General features: G+C 37.2%; 1 pseudogene; it reads left to right on the forward strand.

Moving 5' to 3' along the window:
* The first annotated feature begins 331 nt into the window (after positions 1-331).
* Positions 332-769, forward strand: LOC102858453 (annotated as a pseudogene).
* Positions 770-13,168: the final 12,399 nt, after the last annotated feature.

The raw sequence follows: 13,168 nt of genomic DNA on the forward strand, positions 1-13,168 counted from the left end.
ATGCACCCTGGCGTCAAGGATTCTGAAGATTCGTCTGACATACTTTGGGCATTTTGGAAAGAGGGACCGGTCCTTGGAGAGGGACATTATTTTTGGGAGAGTGGAGGGACAGAGAAAGAGAGGAAGACCCTTTATGAGATGGGGCGGTGTGATTGGGGTGGTGTGAGTATGTCGGAGATGGTGAGGTTGGCATAGGATAGAGGATGGTTTGGAACTCTTTTATATAGCACCACTATGAGTCTAAAGAGACTTGACGACACAAAACAAGAACAACAACAAAAGAGAACTTGTCGGTGCTTGGAGAGCCTGACGCTGTCGGACGGCTGCCACCATGAAGTTCAACCCTTTCGTTACCTCGGACCGCAGCAAGAACCAAAAACGCCACTTCAATGCCCCTTCGCATGTGTGCAGAAAGATCATGTCCTCCCCTCTGTCCAAAGAGCTGCGGCAGAAGTACAACGTGCGCTCCATGCCCATCCGCAAGGATGACGAGGTGCAGGTGGTGCGAGGACATTACAAAGGTCAGCAGATTGGCAAGGTAGTCCAGGTGTACAGAAAGAAGTATGTCATCTACATCGAAAGAGTGCAGCGTGAGAAGGCTAATGGTACCACAGTGCATGTGGGCATTCACCCAAGCAAGGTGGTTATCACCAGGCTGAAATTGGATAAAGATCGGAAAAAAATTCTTGAACGTAAAGCTAAGTCTCGGCAAGTTGGAAAAGAGAAAGGCAAATACAAGGAAGAACTAATTGAGAAAATGCAGGAGTGAATGCAACCTGAGAAGCAACCGCAGTTTAACTAGATTTCCATCTGAGTATGTGTTCTTGTGATGTTCCAAAATGACCCTCTCATTCAGAAGTGATTATAAATCTGCCTTTGCAATTTTGATTCCTATTTTTAAGAATAAAAATTGAAAATGTTTTCCCAGTTAAAAAAAAAAAAAGAGAGAACTTGTCATTTTCTTTCACTTGTAGAATTTCTTTTTTTCCATTGAAATATCACCATTTTCTCTTTCTATCTTTCCTGGTACATGCCTAGTGCACTATCTGAGGGCAATAAAGAGAAACTTAAACATAACAGGAACAAGTCGTATGACTTTTCTGGGCTTGATTCCTTGAATGTCTTTGTTCATTTGACAGAATTCTGGCTAGAACTTGCCTTCACTGCAGTATGCCACATGGTAGCAAGCCTATGAAAGAAGGGGATACATAATCCTGTCTACCACTAACCGTGGGGCTTTGAGATTCACCAAAGAAACCGGTAGCTTTTAAAAAGCCAACTGGCCTCTGGCCTAGATTCGTTCTCCATACCCTCCATCTATGCTTGCTGAGATTTTTCTCTTGTTAACAGCAGCCTGATGCTGCCTGATCAACTTGAATTAGATATGAAGCAATCTACTTGGTTGTAACGGTTGAAATAACATAAATGGCCAATCCTTCCAAAACCTGAAATCTTCAAAAAACAAAATGCAGATCTTCTAAATGTCTCAATGGAGAATTGTTTCTGTAAAAAAACCCAAGAATGTGATCCTCATTCTCTGAAGAAAGCAGTGATAAATGTATTTAAAGGTAAATGAAATGAGGATGACATTTATCTTTGGTCATGTTTGAGCCTTAATACTAAAATTAATTTGTATCAAACTGAGGACAGTTATAGGAAGATGTCCAGGAATGCTTTTAATAATATGTACCACTGGATTTAATGATCACATATCTGCTCTAAAACAGCATGGACAACACAAATAAATATTTTACAATTTAAAACTAAAGTAAATATTTGTATTAATAAGTATATTTCAAAGAAACTATTAACTTATTCATGTTCTCATGACACTAATAAAGCTAAAGCATGTTGTCATGTGTCATTGAATTGTCTGCAACTCATAGTGAACCTATCCTATATACACTATCTGTGAAACCTGCCCTATCTTGAGCCAATCTCATTGTCAACAACTGACCTCATCCCATTTCTCTAGTCACTGAGTCATTCCATCTCATCCTAGGTCTTCCTCTACTGTACTGTCTCTCCACCTTTCCAAGCATGATGTCCCTCTCCAAGAACTGGTCCCTCCTGGCTACATGCCCAAAGTATGTGAGATGGAGCCTCAATATCCTGCCTCTAGGGAGCAGCGTGATTTCACCCTCTCCAGTACACATCTGTTTGTTCTCTTAGCAGTCCACAGTATCTTCAAAACTCTTCTATAGCACCACATTATCGTCTAGCTCTCAAATGCACAGCAAGTAACTGTAAAGACCATGACATAGATCAGGCATCCCTTGGTCTTCAGATTGCCATCGTTGTTCTTCAGTACTTCAGAAAAGTCCTTGACAGCAAACTTGCCCAATACATTTCATCTTTTGATTTCTTGACTGCTGGTGCCAAGAGTGTTGATTATGGAACCAAGCAAACTGAAGTTATCAACAACCTCCTTTTTTTTTCTCCATCCATTATGAAGCTGCTGACTGGCCTAGTGGTAAAAATATTCGTTTTCTTGATGTTGAGCTTCAACCCGTATTAAAGACTACAGTCCTTGATCTTCTGCAGCAAATGCCTCATGTCTAATTATAAGGCCTACGTGCCAAACTACCATAAACTGCCATGTGACTAGAGTGTAATCATTCTCTACTGCTTTTTACTTTTTCTTCTTTGGGCAAAAGTGTTCTTAGTTCTAAGGGCATTGTGAGTTGTAAGAATGAGCAAAATCCAATTTTTTCTTGAGATTTTCATCCTTTTATGATTTGATCTTGTCAATAAAAACACAGGGTTGAAAATAAACACTACACTGGACACAACATTTTGAATATTAATTTTTTTCATAAAATGAAAGCTTGAAATCAAGAAAAAAATCCTTTGAAACATCAACAGCCTTTTAATTTGGAAAGTTTAGATATTAACCAATGAAACAAACAAACAAAATACAAATGAATAACAACTTCAGCTTCAACAAAAACCCTATTTTGTCTTATTAATTTGCAATCCTAAAACCAAAAGAAGGGGAAAAAGTTGATAAAGAATTGGGCAAATGCTAAAGATTAAAGAAAAGTACATTAAAAAGCTATCCCAACAGTGAGTTACTAAACCAAAAATGCTCAATTATAAATAAGCAGAGTGGTTTAATAAATTACATTATAATCATGCAATACTATAATATTAAAGAGTCACTATAAGTAAGATTTTCCAACTCTTTCCATTGGCATGGAACTAGAAGATACAGATGAAGCCCAGTTGTCATTACTGAAAATTTTCATCAACAATTTCTTAGATGTAAAACAGATGGAACAAATAAAATTCTAAATTTTCATAATTTATACCCATTCTGCAGTTATGAAGGATGGATGAATTCTTGATAACTGCTGTTTTAGGATAATCTTAAAATTTGGGATCTGAAGAAGGAAATCCCAAACTAGCTAGTAAAGAAGTGTAGCAAGTCAAGAGCAAATGAACCTGAATTACTTTTTCATTTCTACAAGGTCAGTGCAAAGGGTACATATTAAGAAGACTTGCAGAGCATGTGTGTTATATACTATTTGGAAACTTCTAAGCTTGAGCTACTAGAACTCCATTCTAGAACAGTGCCTCACATTAAGGAGAAATTGTGGGGAATCAAGTAACAACTGAGAAGTGCAGAGAAAGTTAAGGATAAATTTTTAAAATGCCAAGAGGTGAGTTGAATACTCAAGATATTTTAGGAAGCAAGTCATCACTCAATAGCCTAGAAGAATAATCCCTGTAAAAAATTATATCAAGTCTCCATTCTAAAATTTCAGGAAAGCTACTTTAATATGAAATAATTAACGGTGAAATTTTTAGTGAAATGCTTCAGTTACCAGAATAATAATAAGGGGCTAAGTACTGTCCTCCAGGAAATCCTACACAGTGACTGCTAGAACTGATCAGCTTTTGAGGACCCTACAAGGAAGGACAAGGCTTCAATCTGCTATTCAAAGGACTGAACAATGAGACAATGTCAATTTGGCAGCACTTAACAACAACAAAGAAAATGGAAGAATGCATTAAAACAATGTGCCACACATCAGATGATGTGTAACTTACTACTTCAAAATAAGTGGAAAAATATTAGCAATGTATTTTTGTATTGAATATCATAAATCAGAATTAGAAAAACTAAAAAATGAAGAAAAGATGTGGAAAAAAGAAGAAAAAGAAAGTCTATAAAAATGAAAAAAATCACTTTAGTAATGAAGAATATACTAGAAAACTAAAAGGGAATAAATAAAACAATCAATGCCTTAAATAATAATAAAAGGAAATGAAAATAAAAATGAATAAACCGTTAAAATAGTAAAGGGGAAATATGTATTGATCCTAGCTAGGTAAAGAATATTCAACATAGGAATCACTGGACAGGAAATCAAATGATGGAAACAGGGTAAAAGAAAATTCTAACAAACCACTTTGAAAAATGTGAACTCTCTCTCTCTCTCTCTCTCACACACACACACACACACACTCACTCTCACTCTCTCTCGTTATTGTGTCCTGCCGAGTCAGAACTGACTCTCAGCTGACCTTCCAGCAGGTTTTCAGAAGCAATTTAACCATATGGGAGATCGCCCATTTTTCTTCTGGAGAGCAGCTAATGTATGTGAAACACGTTTTGGGGACTGCAGTGCAGTTTCTTACCACTTAGCCACCAGAATTCCCTTATGTGGGTGTACACACATAAATATACACACATATCTTTAACTCTAATATATATGCTCATTTTATACCTAATAAAATATCAAATGAGAGCTCATTTAATAGCTTATATGTATACATTTTTTTGCATCTTATTAAAATGCAAGAGTCAGGGGGGGTTATAATTTCCTTGACATCTTTAAGAAGATTCTAACAGAAAATCAACTATAGATAAAATGACAGAAGATCTCACAAAAAAGACTGGTATTAGCATTGAATATCATTACTTACAAAACTAAGACCAAAGGAGTGTTAAGAGAAAGTGAAGGAGCTCTGGTGGTGTAGTCTGCTGGAGCTGTACTGTTAAGCCAAACACACCTCTGAGGTTTCAAATCCAGTAGTGGATCCAAGGGAGTAAAAGAAGAAAGTACCCTTCTCCTAGATGATATATATACTTGGAAATCCAGTGAAGGCCATTATCAGTGGTTCTGGCTCGATGACAATGAGTGAGTGAAGAGTGAGAAACACAAAAAAGGTGGTATTTTTTTAAACAGGAGATACAGCACAGCCATTTAAAAAATAAATGGAGAGAAAACAAGACTATAACCCAAAATACCAAACCAATTTACAAGTCAATTCTGATTCATAGTGACTCTGACAGAGTTTCCAAATCTTTAAGGAAGGAGAATGCCCCATCTGTCTCAAAGAAAGCATCTAGTAGCCTTGAACTACTGACTTTCTGGTTTACGGCTGAGCACTTAGCAAAGTTCCTTTACATTCATGCTTACATAGCCTGCTCCAGATCTGAGACTGTCATATATGAGTAAAAAGAAAATGAGCAATTATGGGATGTTCTATTATCCCCTACGTCTCTGAGAACCAGTACTGTCAGCACAGAATAAAGACAACACAGATTTAATTGATAAGCCCTGCTATCATAAAATAAATAAAAATATCAGCCTGTATTCATGACAAATCCACTAACAAATGTCAGAACCAAGATAATTTTCGTGAACTATAAATATACAGCAAAATAAAGTTATTTGAAGAGTTGCTAATTTCAGTGTTTAGGTCCCAAATTAGTCTGAACCATCTTGTCATCGCAGAGATCAAAGACACTATGAAATGCCACTGAGGTCACAGCATCAGGACCAGCACCAACTGGAAAAACTCCCACTTATCAGAAACAGGACAACTGGATGTTTACTAAAAGTAAGAATAAGAAAATTAAAATCTACCATTATAACAATACTACTGTTATGTGCCCTTGAGTTGCCTATGAGTCATAGTGGTCCTAATTACAGCAGCTCTGAACGCGTGTTGTCCTGAGCTAGTCTCACAATGGGGACCTATCAACCCCCATCTCCCCAGTTACTGTATCAATCCACCTTATTAGGGGTCTTTCTCTTCTGTGCTGTTCCTCCACCCTTCCAAGCATGATGTCCTTCTCCAAGGACTGGTTTCTCCTGGACACGTGCCCAAAGTATGTGAGACAGAGCTTCAAAATCCTAGCCTCCAAAGAGAAACTTGGTTTCACCCTCTTCAAGACAGACCTGTTTTCTTGCAGTTCAATATTCTTATCCAGCACCACAATTCAAAGGCATTGATTCTTCTTTTGTCATCCTTAGTCACTATCCAGCTTTCTGATGCATAGCAAGTAATTATAAAGACCATGGCCTCGATTAGGTGCACCTTAGTCTCTAGACTAACACTGTTGCTTTTCAGCACTCTGGAGAGGTCCCTGACAGCAGATTTTCCCAAGGAAATTAGTCTTTTGATTTCCTGAGTGTTGACTGTGGAGCTGAGCAAGCTGTAATTGTTAACAATCTCTTCTCCATCTTTCATGATCCTGCCAATTGGCCCAGTGGTAAGAATCTTTGTCTTCTTGATGTTAAGCTTCAATCCATAGTGAAGATCACAGTGCTTGACCTTCGGCTGCAAGTGCTTCAGGTCTTCTTCAGTGAAACCTACTAATATGCTTAAACATCTTAATTGATAAAAATAAAATTTATTGGTTGGTTCAGAGGATGACAAGAAGGCAACTTATAGTCTTGAAATTGCTTAAGAGAAGAAAAACATCCAAGCATTTATTCTATATCTCCTACTCAGTTGCCCTAGATAACCAAACCTCATCATAAGTAATTTCTAATGAATTCAAACATATCTAAGTAGCAAATATCAATGATCAAGAACACACATCACCCCCCCAGTATGCTATTGTATCCTTTCTAATAAAAAAAGACAATCTTACTTAAGGTACATTTACACAATGGAATATTACACAGCATGCAGGAGCAATGATTCTGAAAAAAATCACTACCTCACTTGGGAGATACTGGACAGCATTATGCTGAGTGAACTAATTCAGCTCCATAAAGACAAATACCCTATAAGTTATTGTAGAAATTATTGTATAAATAGAAAGATAATTATAAAACGTGTTTAAGGATCCAAGTGGGGTAGGGTGGGAGCAAAAGGATGAGGATGGGCGGGGGGTTAGTCATAAGGTCGCACAATTTGATGAGTAGAGAAAAGGATGGGTAAAGGAAATGGGAAAGATGTGGTATGAAAAATAATGTATACAAACTTTTAAAGTAAAGTAAAACAAAATACAAAACAAAAAATTTCTATTAAAAAAAGAGTTTCACCAAAGGGGTTATTGAAAATGAGCTTTGGTGCAACAGGTAGTGTGCAGAAAACAGAGCACAGGAACAGGCTGAACTGAGGGTGCATGAGCAAAATCCACAGCTATCAATTAAGGAATTGAAAAGAAACATAAAGCTAAGTTTAAAAAAGGCATGGCAAAAAAAAGGGGGGCATGGCAATGGAGCTCTGCTTGTCTAGTGAAAAGAAATTGCATTGCAATCCCTGTAAGGACATGGTAATAGCTGACTACATATATAACAAGGAACTTGTTAGGAGCCATCGCATCGGCTGGGAAACACAGGGACCCTACATACAAGAGAGCATACCTTGCCAGATCCTGTATCAACCTCATGGGCTCTGCTCTGAGTATGCACCTTAGTGCAGTCACCAGCCAATCCCTCTCATTTAGGCTCTTCCCTGACTTTCTCAAGCATACAGTCCTTTTTCAAGGCCTGGTCCCTCCTGATAACATGTTCAAAGTATGTGAAATGATCACAGAGATAACAAAATAATAAAACAACATCTGTCTGGGATTACAAAATAAAAGTCTAAATAAAAGTCTAAACAATTGTTACTTTTGACTATAAATAAGATAGGTTACTGGGAAGTGTTAACTAGCATAGATGTAACTTGGATAGGTTACATAAAAGGCTACAGATGACACACCCTAGCTTGGAGAAAGTAAAGAAGACCTGAAGCACTTAAAGCAGCAGATCAAAGATTATAGCCTTTAATATAGGTTACATCTCAAAATCAAAACAAAAATCCTCATCATTGAAACAAAATAGGCAAAATCATGAAAGATGGAGCAAAGACTGAAGTTGACAGTGATCTTATTTTACTTGAATCCACAATCAATACTCAGTGTAGGTGCAGTCAAGAAATCAAAAGGCACTGCACGGTGGAAATCTGCTGTCACGGACTTCTCAAAGTTCTAAAGAACAAGAATGTTTAAAGACTATGGTATGCCTTATGCAAGCCAGGGTATTTTCAATTGCTTCATATGTATCTGAAAACTGGATAATAAATCAATGTCTCTGAACTGTGGTGTTGAAGAAGATTATTGAATATACCACAGATTGTCAAAAAGATAAACGAACCTGCATGAAGGAAGCACAATCAGAATTTTCCTTAGAGGTAAAGGTGGTGAAACTTTGTCTTGGAGTGTATTTTCTGGAGCAACCAGTTCTTGGATTACACCAGGTCACTGAAAGAGAGGAAGATCTTAAACGAGAAGGCTTGACACAGTGACCACCACAAAGGCTCGAGCAGGACAGAGATGACAAGCACTGCACGGAGTAGCGCGAGGTTCACATTTGTTATTCACAGAGTTGTCAACCAGATGGCATCCACTACCAAGAATAACATGAAGGGACTTCTGGTGGCTGATCAAGATCAATTTCATTATTTGAATGGGGCTTAAAAAGGTATACTCCGCTTCTTAAGAATAAAAAAAAAAATTATAAAATGTATTTCTTTAGTAATTTTAGTCACATTTCAAATGCTCAGTATTCACCAATTACCTTTTGTTCAGAAACAAAACAGTCTGCACTACTGGTGTGTGTGTGTGTGTGTGTGTGTGTGTGTGTGTGTTGTTTTTTAGAACAGTGTTCTACTTAACAATAAAAAGGTATTAGTACACAGTTGCCAAATACACAACAGGGCATATTTATTTTCATTTATCTCAAAGACATGAATGATAGCTGTTCTTACAGGCACAAACTTTCTATAAGAGAGATGAGTGTTCTAGAAGCTAAAGCATTACACAGGAGATCCCAACAAGTTCAATGGCTCTAATTTAAAGGTGCTGGTAACATGTCGCAAGAAGAAATGTCTATTTTAAGGTCACTGTCGTTGTGCCCACAAAGTGTTAATAATTCTTCCTCATTACAGATTAATAACTGATCATTTCAATCACCATAAGGTATTTTAGTAGATAAAAGGAGTTGACAAGGCTATGGCAAATAGAAACTGCCCAACAGACTTTCCAAATGAAGCACTTAAGATGTGCAGCCCAACTACACAAAAAAGGGGAAAGGAAGCTTTTCTTGCACTGGGCCAGACATCATTAGGTCCAATACGTCATACTTCTCTACTATTGTTGAGTTCAGGGTAAATATCAAAGATAGGCTTCCACTTAAGTGATTTAGAGGAAGCATATGATAGAAGAGGAAATGAAAATATGACCAATGGCCCCCTTAGATGTTTGGAAACAGAATCAATGGCATAAAATGGGAGTCAACAATTTCACACTGACAAAAGTGAGATCTACAAAAACATAAAGCACAGAAAATGTTGAAAGCTTGAAATATAGAATCTCAGAAAGCAAATATAAAATGCAGGGACCTCACTAATCTACTTCAGTAGGGGACAGGACAGGGTCAATGCTGTGGAAAACAAATTATCTTCACCAACATGTATAATTCCGAGCAAGTCTTTTATTATCCATGGATATAAGACATCAATATTTTTTAAAAAATATAATGTAAAGAAGGCAAAGAGATACATTAACTGTTAAAAGATGTGGAAAATTATTCATTTCAAGTTACACTTCGGTGTTGCAAGGCATCACACACGAAAGGGCAGAGTAGCTTTGAGTCTTGTTAAGGCACTAATTTAGAAAATGATGCTAAAATGAGCTACAGGCAAATCAGAAATGACAACCAACAAAGTCTTAATTCTACCTCTCTCCCTCAATTCTAATCTGAGTTTATGCATCTCAGAAAGTCCATCATATGTTTACTAGTGGCTGGAGAAGATCCAGATATTCTGTACTGCATTATTTTACATCTCATTCTATCAAGAAAGCTTTGGCAACGGAAATCTATAACGATGTCAAAAGGTAGCTGACAACATAAAATGTATCCTGCTGAGTTGATACCGCACACAGCTAAATTTACAACAACACGAATATCATAAAAATTATAAAAACTGCAAATTAGTCACTGATTTCGAGTTCACTGACATAAATAATGGCAAGGTCCTGGACAACTTCCAAATGTCTTTACCACTGTTTAATTTGTCAAAATCTATCAAGAGCATTTCAACCACAAACCTGTCCTCTAAGGTACATTATCATTTCCACACTTGGATCAGCATCAGTGGCAAACCCAGTCAGACTGCATAATTACCTAGACACCACGAGGATCCTTCTCTCACTTGTGTAATTCCTTGATATGTCAGTTTCTCACTTGTTAAGTACCTGTCTTATTCTCAATTATTTATTTAAGATCATTTAAAAATCTGGATGTAATTTAGTGCTAGGTCTTTCTCTGCTTTCAAAATTAGTCCCTCATTACACTGTTAAGGTTCCTACTGGGCTAAAATTAATAAGATTTTCTATTTACTTCCCTATTTGTGAACCTGAAATGCTAGAAGCAGTATGGCGCTAACAGCTACTGGGAAATCCAGCAGGTAGAGAGGTCACACATTGAAACGAAATGATGAAGACAATAATTCCTTCCTCAGAGAAAGTTAAACTACAGAACCATATGGCTTCTTCTATCAAGAACTAACTTTATGGCCTAGTCACATGGCTGAAAAGAAAAGGGCTCTCATGTCTATGAAAACTCTTCTCTGAAAAAACCCTTCCATTTATTATTGATTTAAAATCAACGACTTTAATGGAAATGCAGACATTATTTCATAGCTCACTGGTAAACCACAAAAGATGGTCATTGTAGTTGCTGTGAAGTGTTGCTAATTTTTACTTAGGCAACTCTTTTAATACTGTTCCATACACTGGATTTCCTAAATTGTAATCTTTATCAGAGTAAACCACCAAGTTACAGGATTATAAAACAGTTAAAAAAATGTTGCTGTGTGCTGTAGAGTCAGAACTGACCCACAGCTGACCCGCCAATGGGTTTTCAGGGGAACTAAATCTCTCAGGAAGAGACTGCCAATCTTTCTCCTGTGGAACAGCTTGTGGATTGAACTGCACACCTCTGTGTTGGCAGTGTGATTCCTTACCACGAAGCCACCAGAGCTTCCTAAACAGACAATGTAAGAAACTGATGCTTTCATCTTTGAGTAAGAAGTAATCTATCTGTATGTGTGCACAGTCCAACCATCCCTTGTTTCTCCACTGACATGGCTAGTTCAAATTTCCAATACTACTAAAAAGAAAGAAAAATGTTTGACCATAATACTGTTAGCAAAAACAATCTGTAGTTTCACTGTCTAAGGAGCTAGTATCTATGCATTTGGGCACACACTAGCCTCTAGTTCTCTGATTAGTTCTAATACAATGAATGTAGGGAGATATTTGAAAAACACTAAGTAAAACTAGCATATACTACCTGTGCCCAAATTGGTTTATTGAAAATTTCTATATTTTGAGAGAAAAGCAATTTCTATATGACAGATGCACCTGGAGTTTGCCATGTGGCCCACACGAAGAAAGGACTTCAAAATCATAGCTTTGGCAACAATGAGGAAATTGTATTTTATTCTTAGTTGCTAGATAGATAGATAAATAGCTTATTTCTTCCATGGATCATGTTTTTATTGAGTTCGTTTACACAGAGAAAGTGAGGATTAGAAATGAAACACTGATTTGTGTAAGTCAAAACCACATCATTTGCTGCTGAAGAAAAAGCTGGTTTGACTTCAACTGGACTTTGACAGCCTACAATAATAAAATATAAACTGTTAATCTTTCATTACTTTTTACTTTGTAAATACAGCCCAAATGTTTCCGAGAGGACAACAGATTTCTTCACATAACAATACTGTTGTTCTTGTATGCCATCCATTTGATTCCAACTCACAACAACCTTGTAAGACACAGCAGAATTTCCTCACAGGGTTTCTTGAAACTGTAATTTTTACTGACCAGTATCTTCAGACTGGTGGGATTAGAGCACCAACCTTCTGACCTTTTGGATAGCTACCAAGTGCTTAACAATTGTAACAATATAGTTTCCAGAAACTACCAGAAATACCTGGAGCAAAAAATAGATGAAGCCAAAATGGGGGGTAGGGGTGTCAAGTGAACAATAAGAGTTCAAGACTTTGTCTACAACCAGGAGATGAAAAAAAATAGATGAATGGGATCTTCTAAGAATCAAATTCCTATGCACATCCAAAAACTTCTCCAACAGGGTAAAAAGGGAAGCTACAGACTGGGAAAAAGTATTTGGGAATGACGTGTCAGATAAGGGACATATATCTAGAATTTATAAAATACTTGAGCACCACAACAAGATAAAGGTAAATAATCCAATAGAAAAATGGGCACAGGATATGAACAGACACTTCACCAAAGAAGACATTCACATGGCCAACAAACACATGAAGAAATGTTCAAAATCCCTAGCTCTAAGAGAGATGCAAATCAAAACAACTATGAGGTATCATCTCATCCCAGTCAGAATAGCAAAATTTAATAGAACAGCAACCAACAAATGATGGCAAGGTTGTGAAGAAACTGGAACCCTTATTCATTGTTGGTGGGAGTGTAAAATGGTGCAACCACCGTGGAAGGTGGTATGGCGCTTTCTCAAAAAGTTGCAAATAGAGATACCATTTGACCCAGCAATTTCACTACACCCCAAAGAGTCCATAACTGACATACAAGCAGATATATGCACACCCATGATTACTGCTGCTTTGTTCACAATAGCAAGGAGTTAGAAACAACCCAGGTGCCCATCAACAAAGGAACTGATAGAGAAGCTGTGGTATATTCACACAATGGAATACTACACTGCATTGAAAAATAAAGAACTCATGCAGTATTATTCAAAATGGGTGACCCTGGAGGACATTATGCTGAGTGAACTATCTCAGTCACAAAAGGACAAATACTGCATGGTGCCACTCTTATAGAATGGGACTGATATCAAGGTTGGGGTAAGACTGAAAAAAAAACCTGGAT

The sequence above is a fragment of the Elephantulus edwardii genome, unplaced genomic scaffold (genome assembly GCF_000299155.1).
Source record: "Elephantulus edwardii isolate Elephantulus edwardi_28Jun2011 unplaced genomic scaffold, EleEdw1.0 scaffold00285, whole genome shotgun sequence".
NCBI classification, from domain to species: Eukaryota; Metazoa; Chordata; class Mammalia; order Macroscelidea; family Macroscelididae; genus Elephantulus; species Elephantulus edwardii.